At 42.4% G+C, this 17233-nt stretch overlaps 1 protein-coding gene across 14 annotated transcripts in view; it reads right to left on the reverse strand.

The window, feature by feature from the left end:
- Positions 1-17233, reverse strand: part of CELF2 (CUGBP Elav-like family member 2) — a 540282-nt gene that overhangs the window by 219785 nt on the left and 303264 nt on the right. The window lies entirely within an intron of this gene.

A 17233-nucleotide genomic window follows, 5' to 3' on the forward strand; every position in this document is an offset into this window, starting at 1 on the left:
TTCGCTTCTCTAAAAATACTGCTGCCTGCCACTGGCACCGATCAACAGTGATGAACAGCTAAAGGGACAAGCAGGTCTCTAAATTTACTTCGTATCTGACAGCCCTTCAGCAGATATGGATAATGGATCCCTATGACTCACAAATACAACTCCCTCCTACTACAAGCAAGCCCTTTCTTTTCCCCACAAGCAAGGGCAAGAATTTCTAATGACCCCCTTCTTCCTTTCCCCTTTTCAACAATCCAAGGAGAGTATGTTAAACGCCTGTAGCATCAGGTTCTTTGCAGCTGCCCGGCCAGATATAAAATGCTGGTGAAAACACACATTCCTTTTTATCTCTTAAAAGAGCCATTAGTGTGAGTCTTATGACTACATTTGAATCAATGTTACCAATCAAATGAAGCTGAAAAAATCAATTTGTGTAGAGGTGTACATCTCACTACTGTATCTTGCTGACTTCCAGATATTCACGTGCATACTGCATATTAATCTGCATCCTGGACCGTTTGCAACAAGTAGATCCCCACACATTCATGTGGGGCCAATTTTATTGTTCCAGTATTGATTCTTCAAATTCAATTTGAATTCATTCTTGCAAAAATGTTTATTGAGGCCCTACTGTGTGCCAGAAGGTATATACACTACATGTTGGGAAGCCAATGGGGATACTAAAGGGACAGAATTACATACAGAAAATCAGCTATCTACTGAACTGATGATCTCTAAAAAAGAAAATACAATTGTGACGTTTTGGCTGATCAGAACCCAACATCGTGTGATACATTATCGCATCTTCTGTAGTGGGTGCTGAAAAAGAGGTACTGATCTTTTCAGAGTATAAACATCTTTGTGAAGTTTAATACATTAGGATACATTTCAATTTCTCAAGTCAAAAAATTAAAGGGCTTGGCCAACCCATTGCAACGCAACAATCACTTAGTAAGAACTCTTTCTTTCTCAAATTCACCATCATCATCCACTCACTCAACCGCAAACAGAGAACACTGAAATTGCACTGAGACTGCACTGAAATTCCAACCATGGGCCTTAACTTCAAATCCTCTTTTGATTTATGACTTGATGAGAGTGTAAGTAAGAACATTAGCAACTTTTAAAGGGTCATTAAGTGGCTTGTGACAAATCCGTATTTGGTGTTATAAAAAGACATGACACAGCATCCAGAACTGTTAAGTTTTCTTCGATACTATGTCTTTACTATTATACCAGTTTCATTCATTAATGCTCTTTCACATTTGTTTTGTACTGGCATTGTACATAAATACTATTGACCTATTATGCTTGTGCATATTAAGAAATTATTATTTCTATGTTCAAAACATTTCTTAAAGTATTTTTGATCATTACTCATTTCATTGATTGTTTTTACTCTATTTTGAGCACCAGGCCCTTTCTTAGGTTTTAAAATGAGAGAGACAAATGAGAACGAGGAAACCCTAAAATGAGCTATTATATCAAACTTTAAAAAGGTAAGCAGAGGGAGAAATAGGGAGGAATGTAATAATCAAAGCACAGAAGCGTTTTCCAGAATTGGATTTGTTATGAGCTGTTTTTGCCCAATTACTACTTTAATTGAACCATCCACAATTCCTTCTGCTGATATTTTTAGTCTACAGGAAGCTAGACACAAATCATATATGAAGCCAGAAGCCAGCACATTTTCTGACAGCAGAGACTCCCTAAAGTTTATCAAAATGAACAGAAGAAAGAAAAAATCAAGAAGTGATGGTCCTCAAAAATGTCACCTGTCAAATCAAGAACCTTGCTTTTGCTTCTTATGTTCCTAGGCTGGTTGCACAGAGGAGACCAGCCAGGACCCCAACTCATGCAAATCCATACAGGCAGACCCGCTGGGAACCCAGGTCTAGGCAGACTGTCGTATTTAATAAGGGATTCTCAAGAACCTAGCCCCACCAGAACACCAGAGGCCTTTCTCCAATTTAAGGAATGCTTGCTTCTGATACAGGGCATTTATAAAATTCTACTTTCACATCCCATGTATATTTAAAGGGGCAAACATAGAAGACCTCTCCAGCCAGACCTATTTCCACCACCATATCTCCAGCATAGTTTTAATTAGTGAGAAAAGTCCATCATATTTTATCATCCCCTTTCCTCCACCCTCCGATATGTTTCTATATTCCCTTAACAACCAATTAGTGATAGCATAGAGGAAAACGCCTCCTATAACATTCGGTGCCCCCAATTCCCCATACACCATCTAGTGGTGATAATAATGACATTAATAGCAATGATGATGCTGATGATGCTATCCTCAGTGAATTTAAAACACCCAAAAAGGCCAGTTTAACAGTGAATAAAACACAATCTTGATTTTCCTGTTGGAAACATAAAAAACGAAGTGCTTATATATTATCTTGGCAAGAATCACTGCGACCTCCAGGTTAGAATGCAAGTGAAAGCCACCTATATTTTAAAATAAGAAGATACGGATTCACTCAGTAATTGAAAACTGTGTTTCCTTGTTCATTGGCTTTCCCAATACTGGTAGTAAGACAAAGTGTTTCTGAAGTCAGGACACAAGCTTTGGATATGGGCTATGCATATGGAAATGCATTGCGTTTACTCACGGTTCCGTTTCAAAGATAGCTCCCTTCATAAATTAGTTTGCACTTGCCATACCCTTGTCTAAACATCATTTGTGTTGCCCCAACTTCTCGTCTCACAGATGCTTGCATTAAAATTGATCATTACTATTGCTTTTCCCATAAATATCGTTGTCTACATTTTATTGCCACTTGAATTTCTTCTCCTAAATAAACATCAAGACATCTTTCGCTATCCACCACATCTACTTCTTCCTTTGCTACCAGAAAACACAGCAATGAAAAAGCGATAGATACAGCCAGCTATCAACCCTTCACTTTCATTACCAGTTGGAAGGCTGAAGCACCACTCCGAGCCTGACCAACGGTTCTAGTCCCTCTCACGTGAATGTGCGTAATAAGAGGTGACACATGCTTGTGTGCCGTGCGTATGTGTACATATCTATCATTAGGAATGTCAACGTGTCCTTGTCTTTCTCCAACGCCTGCAGTTTCTGACTCCCTTTCCTGTACTGCATAACACATCATCTCAAATTCTTCAAGTGTCCTAGTAAATGTGATCTTGATGGTGCTTTCTACTCCCGAGATACATCTTAAAGAAAGGAAAAAGCTCACTATTCCCAAGGCTGAGATGAAGTATAATACGCAAGAGCCTATAAAGCAGGACTTTCTTGAAAGACATTTGCACCTAGTAAAATGTGGTACGTACAAGAGCATCAGTTCGGGGTCTGCACAGACACAGGCCATTGATAAAGTTCTGCTGTACTATTCCATGTACATGTAAAGGTACAAATATCAAAGATGTCTCCTCAAAAGCCCAACCTGGAGACCAGAAATAAGTCAGTAAGTAGATTTGAAAAGTTACTCTGAGTTATCCATCAAATATGTAGTCTGTTTTCCACACAAAAATCAGGCTGAGCACACAGGTCATACGGTCAAAAGAATAGGTCTCTCCTCCAAACATTTGATTATTATAAGTCAACCAAATTCAAAAGATCAAACTTCCACTGCTTATATGAGAAATCTCTAAGACGTATTACTGTCTGAGGTATTGACTTGTTCTCAAATTGCCTGTGGAAACACACTGAGTTTCAGCGCATCCAACATGAACTTGGGGCACTTTGCCTGTAGGACAGACACAGCACAGGAAGATGTATCCACATGATTTCAATCATATTTCATCTCTAACCTCTACGACATAGGGCACATTGCCTATGTGAAAAGAGAGACTGGCTTTGTATCAGACAGACAAGCATTTAGAATCCTCTTCAATCCATACCCAACAACAGTTACCCATTAAGGAAAAAAAAGAAACATAAATCCTCTTTGTGACTGACAATAGGCTTCCTCTAGAACTGGCAGGCTATGCTGGGAGGAAAGAAAATTTCTCAGTCTATGAGACAGATTTTATTGAATGCAGATCAAAGAAAAACTAAGCTTTTTCTTACGAATCATTTTTAACTACATCTGACAAACACTGATCAGTAACAAAGGCCTGGCAAAAGAATCCACTCTATGAAGCTACTTTACTTTAAAATATCACTAGATGACCTACCCAGTGAATAGGGAGGTTGTTCAACAGTTTTGTTTGGTTGATTTGCCTATCTTAATCACAGAAGTTTTTAAAAATAAGTAAAACCATCCAGTGGGAAGAAGATGGAGATTAACACATTAGAAAGCCCAACAAGTCTCTGAGCCCTTGATTTAAAAAGTACTCCATTAACAAATGCTACATATTATTATCTCATCCAAGTATTCCAAATCCCTTCCAAATGACAGCTTCCATTTCAGAGGCAGGCAGCAGAATGGAAAAGGGTGGAGAGTACATCCTAACCGAATGGTACTCAGAGTGGGAGAGGCTGAGCTGATTATCTTCCAACCTTACAACCCTTCTCCCCAAAGGGCCTTGCTAGACGTTCTGTAGTTTCCACAGTTTTGAAAGAACTCAATAAAATGCTCATTGCAGTGCTGCGTTTCCAAGGGCCTTGCTCCTTGTTAGTAGGGTCTAGGCTTCTAAGCTCTCAGGCATGAAATGAGGTGGTGGTTAAGGTCAGGCTTGCAGTTCCTTGACAAGCAGAAACTGCCCCCGGATGAGGCCTCCCGTGGGCACACTGTAATCTGGAATTCCAGAAGAAAGGGGCCTTTGTTGGTGCACTGCTGAGAATGCCAACGACCCCAGAGAGCACTCTCAACGTTACACTGGCTGTCTCACTGCCTTCTCCCCACTCACCAAACAGCAAACAAAATGCCACCCAGGCCTCCTCCTCTCTTCTCCTCTCTGATGCTCTGCCTAGGGACATCATCTCCATTAAAGCTCCTCTGTTTCTACTCCATGTGTTAATGTATTTCGTCAACCTAGCGGTGTACACCAAACAGAATAATAAACAGAAGCCTGGTCCCGACTTAGGTAGTAGGAGATGGGAAAAGAAGTACTAAGCATTGGATGCCTTCCTAAAACTTCATCATTTGTTTCACATTTTTTCTGTTCCATTCAATGACGGGGATGAACACTCACACAGAAAAACATACTCTAGGTAATGCATCTAAAGATGTAATGTACCTAGAAAAGAACAAAAAGCAGATTAATTTTTTTTAAGACATGGTCTTGCTCTGTTGCCCAGGCTGGAGTGCAGTAGGACGTTCAGGGTTCCCTGCAGCTTTGACCTCTCAGGCTCAAGTGATCCTCTCACTTCAGCAGCTGCCCTCCCCTCCTCAAAGTAGCTGGGACTACAGGAACATGCCACCATGCCTAGCTAATTTTTAAAAATTTTTAGTAGCAATGAGGTCTTGCTGTGTTGCCCAAGCTGGTCTCAAACTCCTGAGCTCAAGCCATCCTCCTGCCTCAGCCTCTCAAAGTGCTGGGATTACAAGCATGAGCCACTGCTCCCAGCCCGGGTTCATTTTTTGAGACACAGATTAAAATACGAACCATCAAGAGTCCACTCCCGTCACACTGTTCTCTTACCTGCCTCAACTCCCACTACGGACTAAACTGCTGTGAATAAATTTCCTTTTGCTACAAAGTCGGGGGGCGGGGAGGAAGAAAGGGAAAACATAAAACATGCGCATGCAGGAGTTAAATAACCGGCCTGCAGAGCACAAGCGTTGCTCCTTCAACAAGGTTAAAGAGAAGTAAGGAGAAACTCACAAAACCTCCATAGGCAGGAACAGATTGTGAGGGGTAGAAAGACTGAAAAAATCACTTGCTCTAACCTGGGAAAGGAAAGAGACAGCCCAGGGCAATGAATGCAGAGAGTGCCTAGCTGTGTCGGAGGAAACCTGGGCCACAGTCCTATGTCTGTCATTGGTATGTGGCTATGGGCACTGTGATCTCTCTTTAACTTTCAGATTATTCGTGTGAAAATGATAACATGGGGCAGGCATGATTTAAAGGCCCTTTCTTGCAGCTTTCGAATTCTAGCTAGAAACTCAAGTCCATTCACCATGTACATGAGGCTCCAGTGAGTCCTGGTATCACTGCTTTCTTGGAGGCCTTTACCCATGATGCCCAAGTCTGTTTGCTATTCCAGAAACAAAATCAGGGTCCTAAAACAGATTCATGGATATGTGCCAACTTGTTAAATATATAAAGGTAGCAATACACATTAGAGGAAAGCAGATGGAATACTTAGGATATGGTACTGTAAAAACCAGCTTACTATTGAGAGAAAATGCTGGATCCATAACTTACTGCCACAAAAGCAACAACAGAAACACAAAAATCCCTCCCTTCTGAGGGCTATAAACGTTTACATATGAGGTATACCTATACAGCTAACAGAATTAAGTGCTGGAGAAAATATCCTTGATAGCTTGGGATGAGGAATAATTTCTTAAACATGCTTTAAGTCATCAAGGAGTACACATTGACAGATCCACCTACAAAGGACAGAGTAGATGAAATTGGAAGATGTGTGCCACATCTAAAAGTGAACAGAGGATTAATATCCAGACTATAGAAGAGATCAACAAAAAAGACAAGAAACCCAATAGAAAAATGTGTGATATGAACAGGTAATCGAGAAAAGGGAAATGAATCCAAATGGCGAAGAAGTTTATAAAGAAAAGCTCAATCTAACCAGTAATCAGAGAAATGTAAATGAAAATGACAATGATACAGCTATCAGATTAGAATGAGAAAGTCAACACCAAGTGGAGACGTGGGGAAATAGGAAACTTCATTCACAGCTCCTGGGAGTATGAATGGGTCCAGTCATCCCAGGAAGGATCTCCTACACTTGGTGAAGTTAAGTGTGCTTGTGCCCCGCGGCCTGAGAACAGAACCAGACAAACCCTCCTGCCAAGCCCTAAGGGGATAAGTGAGTTCACTGCAGTACTATGGGAAGTATCTGGGACTGGGAGGAAGCTGAGGGTGCTGTTACCAGGGGAAGGAACAGGTAACATGTGGGTGATCTATGTTATAGGACCCACGCAGCAGTCAGAAGCAAGGAGTAAGATGCACACCTAGCAACACAGGCAGTTCTGAAGACAGTATAGGCTGAAAAAAAAAAAAAAAATCAAACAGTGAACCAGAATCTACAATCCCATTCAAGTAGATTATAAAACTAATTCATGCAAGTATCTAATTTTCCAGGATACATACACACCTAAACAAAGGGTTGACACACCCTAATGGTAACCTGTGAAGGGAATGAGCAGGGAGTACGGGCTGTGGGGAAAACAAAATGAGCATCCTCGCATGGACTGAGGGGGAGAATTATGCCAATCAGCACTGCACATCTGCAGGAGGCAGGAAGGAGGGGGGAGAGGGGGAGGGGGGAGAGGGGAGACGGGGAGATGGGGAGGGGGGAGACGGGGATGGGAGAGACGGGGACGGGGGAGACGGGGACGGGGGAGACGGGGACGGGGGAGACGGGGACCGGGGAGAGGGGGACGGGGGGGAGGGAGGAGGGGGGTGGGGAGAGGGAGGAGGGGGAGTGGGGAGGGAGTGGGGGGAGTGGGGGGAGGGGGGAGGGGGAGTGGGGAGGGGAGTGGGGGGAGTGGGGGGAGGGGGGAGGGGGAGTGGGGAGGGGGAAGGAGGGGGAAGAGGGAAGGCGGAGAGGGGAGGGGGGAAAGGGAAGGGTGGAGAGGGAAGGGTGGAGAGGGAAGGGGGGAGAGGGAAGGGGGGGAGTGGGTAACAGGAGGGGAAGAAGGGGAGGGGGAGGGAGAGAAGTGGGGAGGGGATGAAAGAAGGGCAAAGAGAGGGAATGGGGGACAGGAAGCAGAGAGAATGGGAGAAGGGAGGAGATGAGAGAAGGGATGGGGAGAAGGGGGGGAAGGGGAGGGAGGAGGGGAAAGGGGGAAGGAAGAATGAGATGAAGAGAAAAGGGGAATGAGAGAAAGGATCCAGGAATGATTGAAGGAAGAAGGGGAGAACTGGCTTGACTGCTTCTTTTCAGAAGTGACACGTGGACTGGATTAAGGGTTCAGAAGCCAAACATTAGAGTATAAGACTTTAAAACTGAAGTGAGGTATCTTAACTTCTAGAAATACGTTTGATTAAAATATAGCATGGTATTCAATCCCCAAGTATTTGTCAAATACTTGGGACTGCATAAGTGTGAATTCAAACTACAACTAATCATCCTGTGGACAATGCTGCCATTCCTCCAGTCTTCTGAAGGGTAGCACCTAAGCGGCCAAACTCTACAGACTGCACTCCAAAACATGGAGGTGGCTATTGGTGGATGATAGGATTCCTTCCCAGAAGCTCACAAGTGTGTGGTGTCCATATCAACACACACACACACACACACACACACCTGGAATCCACTTCTCTGGTAAAACCAAAGAATTCGGGGCCCACATGCCAGTTTAGCCTGGAGCTGCCCCCCTAGGAGAGGCAGGTGTGGCAGGTTTGCCACAGCCCTCCAAGTCCTCTCCCCAAAACCAGCACTGCTCACCAGGCCTCAGGGACACCTGAGTTGGCCGCCTTGCTCCTGCTGCCAAACACTCATTGCTGGGTGGGGACAGCTAGCTAGGCAGCCTCCTGTGCCGCTGAGGAAACCAGTATCCACACAGCTCCCTGAGTATAAATCACGTTAAGTTTTATTTCTTTGTTTTTGTTTTAATATCAGCCATAAGCCCAGTTCAAGCGGGAGGTCTGGAAGGGCTGGGCTCCCTCTGCAATCTGCTGGGTGCCGGCAGGGGATAATGAGGCAGGGAAGGGAAGTCCTGGAGCTCTCTTCTGCAGGCACAGGAGGTGCCCCGACAGCCTTACTGTAGGGAGGTTTAGACAGTAAGCCTAAGCTGAGAAGCAGCCTGCACACTGACGCGTCACTGTCCCCAAGGACTACACCACTCAAAATCCCATGCTGTGTGTGTAAACAGAACCACAACTGCAATGCCTGTTTCCATCTCAGCTGTTAGCTCCTTCCATAAAGGCCACAAGTCCAAGTGATGACTGTTTACTCCATGGAGTATTCATTGTTCTCTTTATGTTAATTTTTCATCCTTGCTTAAAATATCTCCTTCAAATGCTCAGGGAATTCCACCCTGGAGGGTGCTGGGTCCTTGTCCCCATTTCATAGTTCTACAGAAATGAACATATTGTTCCCGTTTCAAGGCTAATATTAAGAGTGGCAAGATGGACTGGGCGCAGTGGCTCACACCGATAATCCCAGCACTTTGGGAGGCTGAGGCGGGCAGATCACTTGAGGTCAGGAGTTCGAGACCAGCCTGGCCAACATGGCAAAACCTTATCTCTACTAAAAATACAAGAAATAGCTGGGTCTGGTGGCGCATGTCTGTAATCCCAGCTACCTGGGAGACCGAGGCAGGAGAATGGCTTGAACCCCGGAGGCAGAGGCTGCAGTGAGTAGAGATCATGCCACTGCACTGTTCAGCCTAGGTGACACAGTGAGACTCCATCTCAAAAATAAATAAATAAATACAATAAAAGTGCCAAGATGAGTAAGTTCTGGTTTTGGATGTTTTCTGGCTTAAGCTTGTCTGTAAAGTGGGTAATACCTTCGAAAAATGATCAAGGTATATCTGATAACAGGTCCGTGTGGGAACGGTACAAACTCTTCATCATTTCTCTGCAATATGAAGCCCCGGTACCCAGTAACCACATTCTATCAGAAGAGCCAAGTGAATAATTGCATAGCTTTGATTTTTTGTTCTCACTACAAAGAATCTGTAAGTGAACCACACACTATATACAGGCAGATAAGTGCCATGAAGAAATCTAAAGAAGGGTATGAGGTGGAGTGTGACTGGGCAGTAGTGGATACTAGAGTAGAATCTCCATCAGGCGGGGGAGCCTCCAAGCTCTGTGGACACGCAGCGGGGAAAAGCATAGGGAGGATCCCAGAGCAGAGATGTCTGAAGGTGTCTGACGAGCAGCCAGGGTGCCAGAGCAGAAAGCTGCAGAGTGACCTGGTTAAGAGAACACGAGATGGGGAGAACATTTACAGTGAGCTGGGGGAATCAGAGAAGGAATTAGGTTAGGTATACGCAACCCCAAATGGAAACCCAGTGGCCACCTCCAGTGGGCAACTGAAAAATTCAAATGAAGTCACAAAAGGCAGGGGCTGCAGACACATCCAGGAGTCACCATTGCCTTGGAGATAATCAAGTCATGGCCAACTCTTCTGGAAGGGTAAGAGCAAGAGCAGTGGGTATGTCTTATTCTGCTCTGGGATCTGTTCTATGATTTTACAAACAAAACCTCCCTTAGTCTCCATAACACCACTTTGGGATAGGTAACTTAATTATTCCATTTTACGGATGAGGAAACTAAACAAACTGATGAATTTAAAGCACAGAAAGCAAACTGGTGAATTCAAAACCACACAACCAGGAAGTGAGGTAGATTCCAACCCAGCCAGGCTGGCTCCAGAATCATTACTTTCAATCAGGACTGCAGGTGGTAAAAAAAAAAGCACTACTATATTTGTTTTTTCGCTTAGTGAAAAATCAGGAGATACTCTGTTTAATCTGGACTTAAAGTTTTATTTCCCATTGGATAACCCAACTGGTATGTTTTGAATCACTGTTTCAGTTTTGCTAATCAGGAAATCACAGGGTTGGGAAAAAAAGATGCTTGGCCAAAACTACATCGCAGCTGAACCAGGGTTTTCATTCTGTGACAGTGGACCAGCTTCAGAGAAGGTGATTACACAACTGTAATTGGGAGCTGCTCCTGCAGCTCACTTTTCACACTCAAGAGGTCACCCTCTGCCTGCCACATGCTATAGGGAGCCGAACTATGTACCACCTATACGCATTGATGCCGAGTCTCTGAACATGCCATTGTTTTCCCAGATGATTTCTATTCTTATCAACTCCAAAGAATATTATTAGAAAATGAATTGTATCTTGCTTTCAATAACGTTTTACTTTAGTGCATTTAGTGAACATTTTTCTTAGTTCAAGAGTATTTTGTTTTTTTGGAGACAGGGTCTCATTCTGTCACCTAGGCTGGATTGCAGTGGCACGATCACGTCTTAGTGCAGTCTCAACCTCCCAGGCTCAATCCATCTTCCCACCTCAGCCTCCCTGGTAGCTGGGTCTATAGGCACACACCACACACCTGGCTCATTTTTGTACTTTTTGTAGGGACAAGCTATTACCCAGGCTGGTCTTGAGCTCCTGGCCTCATGCGATCCTCCTGCCTTGGCCTTCCAAAGTGTTAGGATAACAGGTGTAAGCCACTGTGGTTGGCTCAAGGGTATTTTTTATGGCCCAGTAACCCTGGGAAATACTTAGGTTCGTAAAGTCAATTTCATCAGAGTATTTCATATGTTATTTGCTGGAAGTTGAAACTCATATTTTAAAAATCTCATTATAGAGTTTGATCACCTGATAGACGATTATAATAGATTCTGGCACATAAAAAAATGCAAGCAAATAAATCAGAATGCAAGTAAATATATCTGGCTAACATTCTTTAAAAATCACCTTCCTCTGGCCAGGCACAGTGGCTCACACCTGTAACCCCAGCACTTTGGGAAGCCAAGGCGGGTGGATCACGAGGTTAGGAGATCGAGACAATCCTAACACAGTGAAACCCCATCTCTACTAAAAATACAAAAATTAGCCGGGCGTGGTGGCAGGTGCCTGTAGTCCCAGCTACTCCAGGAGGCTGAGGCAGAAGAATGGCGTGAACCCGGGAGATGGAGCTTGCAGTGAGCCGAGATCGCGCCACGGCACTCCAGCCTGGGCTAAAAGTGAGAATCCGTCTCCAAAGAAAAAAAAGAAAAAATTACCTTCCTCCAAATATATAGACTTGTATAATTTGACATAATTTGTGGTATATTAAACATGGTTTAATAAGAACAGCAGTCAATATCAGTGATAATCAGATTAATGCTGGAGACCAAATACTAAGAGCAAAAGGGTAGTGTCAGTCTATTTCGTTAAATGAATAGTTTTCATGCTTTGCTGAATAAAAACAGAACAACTGACCATAAAATTATTACCTGCATTTCTCCCATTTCAAGAAAGGGTAAATTTAGGAGTCAGTAAATTCTACTTCCAAATTGTAAAATATGCATAATTTTAGCCTTCCCATCCCAATAACAGTATTATGTCTCAGAAGAGTTTTTACTCTAATCTTTTGGGCTACCTAACTACATCTATATATGAATTCACCCACTTGTTAGCTATTTATTCAGTATTTACTAGGCTTCTACAAGGAACCAGTAATCAGAACTCAATCTTGAGGGAAAGACAAATATAACCAATACCACCCGTGCAACAATAAATCAAACATGAGCCAGGCACAACGTTTAATTGAACGTGTCGAGAGTTGCATGTGGTTTATCTCAGATAATCATGACAACCCTTTGAGAAAGGCACTGTTCCAATTCCCCCCTTTACATATGAGAAAATTGAGGTTCAGAGAAGTCAAGTAACTTGGTTTCACAGTTCACAGTTAAAAAAAAAAATCAGGCTACAAACACAGGTTTATTGGATTCAGAAGCCTATGCTTTTTAAAAAGAGCACTAGGCCATGCAGCCTCTTGTAAAATGTTAATAAAAATGTAAATGAAAATATAAGCTTCTATAATGTTATGGGAATAAAAAAAGCAAAAAAGAAAAATCCATAATGTACAAGAAAGCATCAGGGTAAAAATTACACCTGAGTTGAATCTTGAATGATGAAAAGAAGCTCTTTCAAGTTGAATCTTGAGAGATGTAAGCATGGTGTGCGGTTGGCTGTGGCAAAGTGTGGATTTTTTTCAAATACTGATAAATGGGTGACTAACTGGGGTGAAGAGTGTACAGGAATCACTCGACAAGAGGTTGGAAAAGGCAGATGGCAGCCACATTGTGGGGCACCCTTAGCACTTGCTGAGAAGTTGACGCATCACCCGTTAGGCAAAAGAGAGGCACTGGAGAATTCTGAATAGGGAGTAACACGATGAGACTCAGGTTTTACAAACAACAGTAACTTTCGTGTAGAGGTAGCTGGTGGCTGAAGAGGCTGTTCCAACTGTGCAAGGGAGAGGTGGTCTGTCCATAGACGATGAAGAGAAGGGAACATTTTTAAACTGAGGAAGAAAAAACTGACAGGGCTGAGGGTTTCACGAGCTGCGGGGAGAGAGAGAGGAAAAGGAGTGAGGCATGATTCCGAGGCATGCTTGGGTGGGTTTTATAAGACTTCCACGGATAAACAAAATTACTTAAAGGGGGAAATGAGTTCTATTTTATATTGAATTTGGTTGCCTAGGAGGAGATTTCCAATCCAAAATTACTGGCATTCAAGAAAAAAGTAGGGCTTGAGATAAGGATGTAAAAGTCAAGAGTCCTAAGGATGCTGCCTGAAGCCACCAGCATGGCTGAACTTGGTAGTGGGAGAACAGGGCCCCGAGTTTCAAGGACAAATCACATACATCTCCACGGAAGCTACAGACAATGGTCTGCTTGCGATGCCTGAAGAGAAGTCCAATTTTGGAGCCATGTAACTTACTAAAAGAATCAATAGCATATGCATTTGTTCTATCTTCAGCTATAGCAGAAACTGTTTATACAGGAAAAGTTACCTTATCAACTGAATTGCTTAGATGTTTAAATTTGTTTCTTACACAAAGAAGAACCAAGTAATGCCTTTTTCTTTTAATTGATTACTTTAGAATTGGCACAGTCAGGCAAGGATCTTGAAATCCACTGAAGTCCTATTTTTGCCATGGACTGGAAGGAAGGCTTAAGTAAAAGCTACTGCTACTTCTATGAATTTATTTTTGCTTAGGTAATGGATTCACTGCATTACAGTCTGGTCTAAGAGTGTCAAATTCAAAACTGTGCACCTGTCAATGTGCTAAGTAAAATTGACAGGGACACTATTATACTGGTCAACCACAGTGGCTTATCAAGAGCTCTACCATGCTAATTAGTTCAGTAAAGGCCCATGATGCTTCTATATGAAAGAAAAAAAAACACCCTTAAAAACACATTTTTACAATTTGGACTATAACTTTATTATGGGAATTTGATGCTTTCTCCCAGGAAATTGCTTTAAACCAGGATACCTCAGCAATAATGATATTTTCCTGTCATTATCGAAATTGTCAACAAAAGTGCAGATCATTATAATTCCATATAAGATACAAAGAATGGAGCAGTAAACTGGATACATTTCCCACAGGATGATATTAAAGGAAAATTATTCCAGGCAAGGGAGAAATGATGCTTGGTATGCAGAGGTTACAAGTGTTTCCATTGTGCTACAGTGGTAAAAAACTACCAGTCAGCCAGTTAGTAAGGGTGGATCCTTGTATGTAGAAAGCACAGTCAATTTTCTACAACGTAGTTTTAGATCATGATGTTGCCAACACCTGACTGTACCTGAATTAGTGGACAAAGTCACTTATGGTATTACCCAGGCTGTCAACTTCTCTGACCTTGAAACCCTCTCATGTCTTGGGTTCTTTGACATTAACACTCTCCTGGTGCTCTATGTCTTGAGAGCTATTCCTCTCTAACTTCTTCACAGTCTCATCTTCCTCTACCCAGCTCAAGAATCACTAAGCAATCTCATTCACACCCATGGCGGAAATTACACCTATATACAGTCACAATTCACATGTTCAACCAAGACCTTTCTTATGACTTAGGAATCTGTGCATCCTATTTTTTTCTACTCGACACTTCCATTTGGATGTCTCAGAAGTATTGTAACTCACTCCACATATCTGAAGCCTAATGTTGCTGATCATTTCCTCCAAACCTGATTCCCTTTCAGCAACTAGCCCTTTACCACCACCATTCATTCAAGAACACCAGTAAGAAATCCAAGAGTCATCGTTTATACCATCATCTCTCACCCTCCATATCCAATCCATCACGATATCCTATTGATTTCCCCTTCTAAATCTCTCTCAAACACCCAATAAAAGAAACAGGATTCAGAAACAAAATATTTTAGAAACAGCCAAGTCTCAAAATCTAACTAGATAGCCTCAAAGGTGTTTAGTGGAATAAACACCTCTTTGCCTGGTGTTTCAACATTTTGCCATCTGCATCCTAACGTGGATTTTGTTTCACTGAATGAAACCTTCCAATTCACGGAAGTAAGAGAAGAAAATCAGACAGCTGGTATGTGAGACCTCCCTTGACAATAAACACGGAAAGAGAGTTACTTTGCTTTTCCTGCCTCCAAGGTACCTGTTCATTGGGTTTGCAATGTTAAACATTTTTCTGTGCTTTAAAAACACCTCATATTATAAAATGCTATGGGAACTCTTTGTGGATACGAAAAACCCTGCACATTATTTCATTCATGGACTTAATGTTTGAATGGTGGGAAGTGGTATGAACTGTGCCAGATGGGTTGAGTATTTTCTTTTCTTTCCAACATAAGAATGAATTGCACAGACTTCTAAAAGTTCCCTTTTCACTTCCTGGAGGGTATAATCCATTCATATTTATTAGGAACTCACATGTGGTCTTGAATGCAGGTGTCCTCTAACTTATGAATAACGTATGTTAAGAACTTATCCATGTAACCAAAACAACCTGTACCCCAAAAACTACTGGAGTAAAAATCTAAAAATAAAAAAAACAGTATGTGGACTTCCTAGGAACAGAAAACGGCCAAAAGGATTTCCTAAAATTAGCATCACCCTTAACTGACACTCCACAGCATAAACTTGTTCGCCTTGGGTGACTATGCATTATAAACTTTATTATTTATTTATTTATTTTGAGACAGAATCTCGCTCTGTCACCCAGGCTGGAGTGCAGTGGCGCCATCTCGGCTCACTGCAACCTCCGCCTCCTGGGTCCAAGTGATTCTTCTGCCTCAGCCTCCTAGGCAACTGGGATTTTAGAGGAGCCCACCACGATGCCCAGGTATTTTTTGTATTTTTCAGTAGGGATGGGGTTTCGCCATGTTGGCTAGGCTGATCTCAAACTTCTGACCTCAGGAGATCTGCCCATCTCAGTCTCCCAAAGTGCTGGGATTATGGGCATGAGCCACCGCACCCAACTTAAGCTGTTTTTTCTGTTATGTAGAAACAAGAGTTTCCAATAATAGGGATAACTATGTAATGTACAATAAATTCAGAGTTTTACCAATAAAAATAGTAGCAACCTACCACTTTACAAGAAAGATTCTGCAATTTACACAGTAACGTATAGAAAGAAAATATTCCACAAAGAAAAGCCAAATATGTAAGAGTAACAAAGAAATTTGTTGAGGAATAATTCTACCTGATTGTGAGTAGCACCAACTACAAAATTTCTGTGAAATTAAGTTACACTGGTGTTAACGGTGTCGCAACTCATCAGAAGTGGAAACAGAAGGAAATCTGGAATTCTATGCTCAGGAGCTAGTCTCCTTTTTAATCCATCTCTAAAATGTGTTTGTCTAAGGCAAAGACCTAGTAAAGAGCCAATGAACAGAAGAAGAAAAAAATCGAGCCCAAGGTAATTTTAAATGAGAAATAAAATCTGGAGGGAAACCATGCCAGAATTTATTGAAAAACAGATTTTTCTCCTTCAAAAATGTTATTAAAAAATACGAATGTTTTTGTGACTTATTGCCAAGTGTATTTTATAAGCTCTCTGCTACTCGGATGTACCATACTGTACAATGTGATGGATGGGGGCTATTAATCACTTTTACTGAAGAGCAGAACAGCCTATGCAACACACACTGGTATTAAAAAAAGGTGAAGGTATTCTAAGAGTACATTCATTTCCTCATAAAATCACATTTCATGTATCCCTTGGTTTTTCAAATAGTTCCTTCCAACTGACTCACGTATTTTGCTGGTCCTGAAAGATGGGATGCTGTGTGGGGCGAAGGGCTGTCTCACGGCCTCCAGGATGACAGTCCTAATTCACTCTCTGGCCAAACTTTTATCTGAAGTCATCTGTGCATTTATGGCAAAGCTTATTTGCATTTGTCTGTTATCTGCATTTTAAACCAAACCCAGTTTTAAATATTCTCCTGCTGGACTGTGCCCAAACTGAGGGAACGAGAGAGGTTTGGGGAGGCTGCTCTCACGCGTGGCCTGCTGCCCAGGTAGAATTATCACCCGGTGCAGAGCCAAGCCTCGGTCAAATCAGCTGTCCAGCAGTTCACAGAAATTAACCACACAGATACAGGACAAAGTGGCAGCAGTTTACAGAAAAGTATGGCCAGAGATTCTACTGTATCCAGGGCCTTTGTTATTTCTACAGAGAAAACGGTGTGCT

Source organism: Trachypithecus francoisi, unplaced genomic scaffold, assembly GCF_009764315.1.
Source record: "Trachypithecus francoisi isolate TF-2019V2 unplaced genomic scaffold, Tfra_2.0 Lachesis_group9, whole genome shotgun sequence".
In the NCBI taxonomy this organism is placed as follows: Eukaryota; Metazoa; Chordata; class Mammalia; order Primates; family Cercopithecidae; genus Trachypithecus; species Trachypithecus francoisi.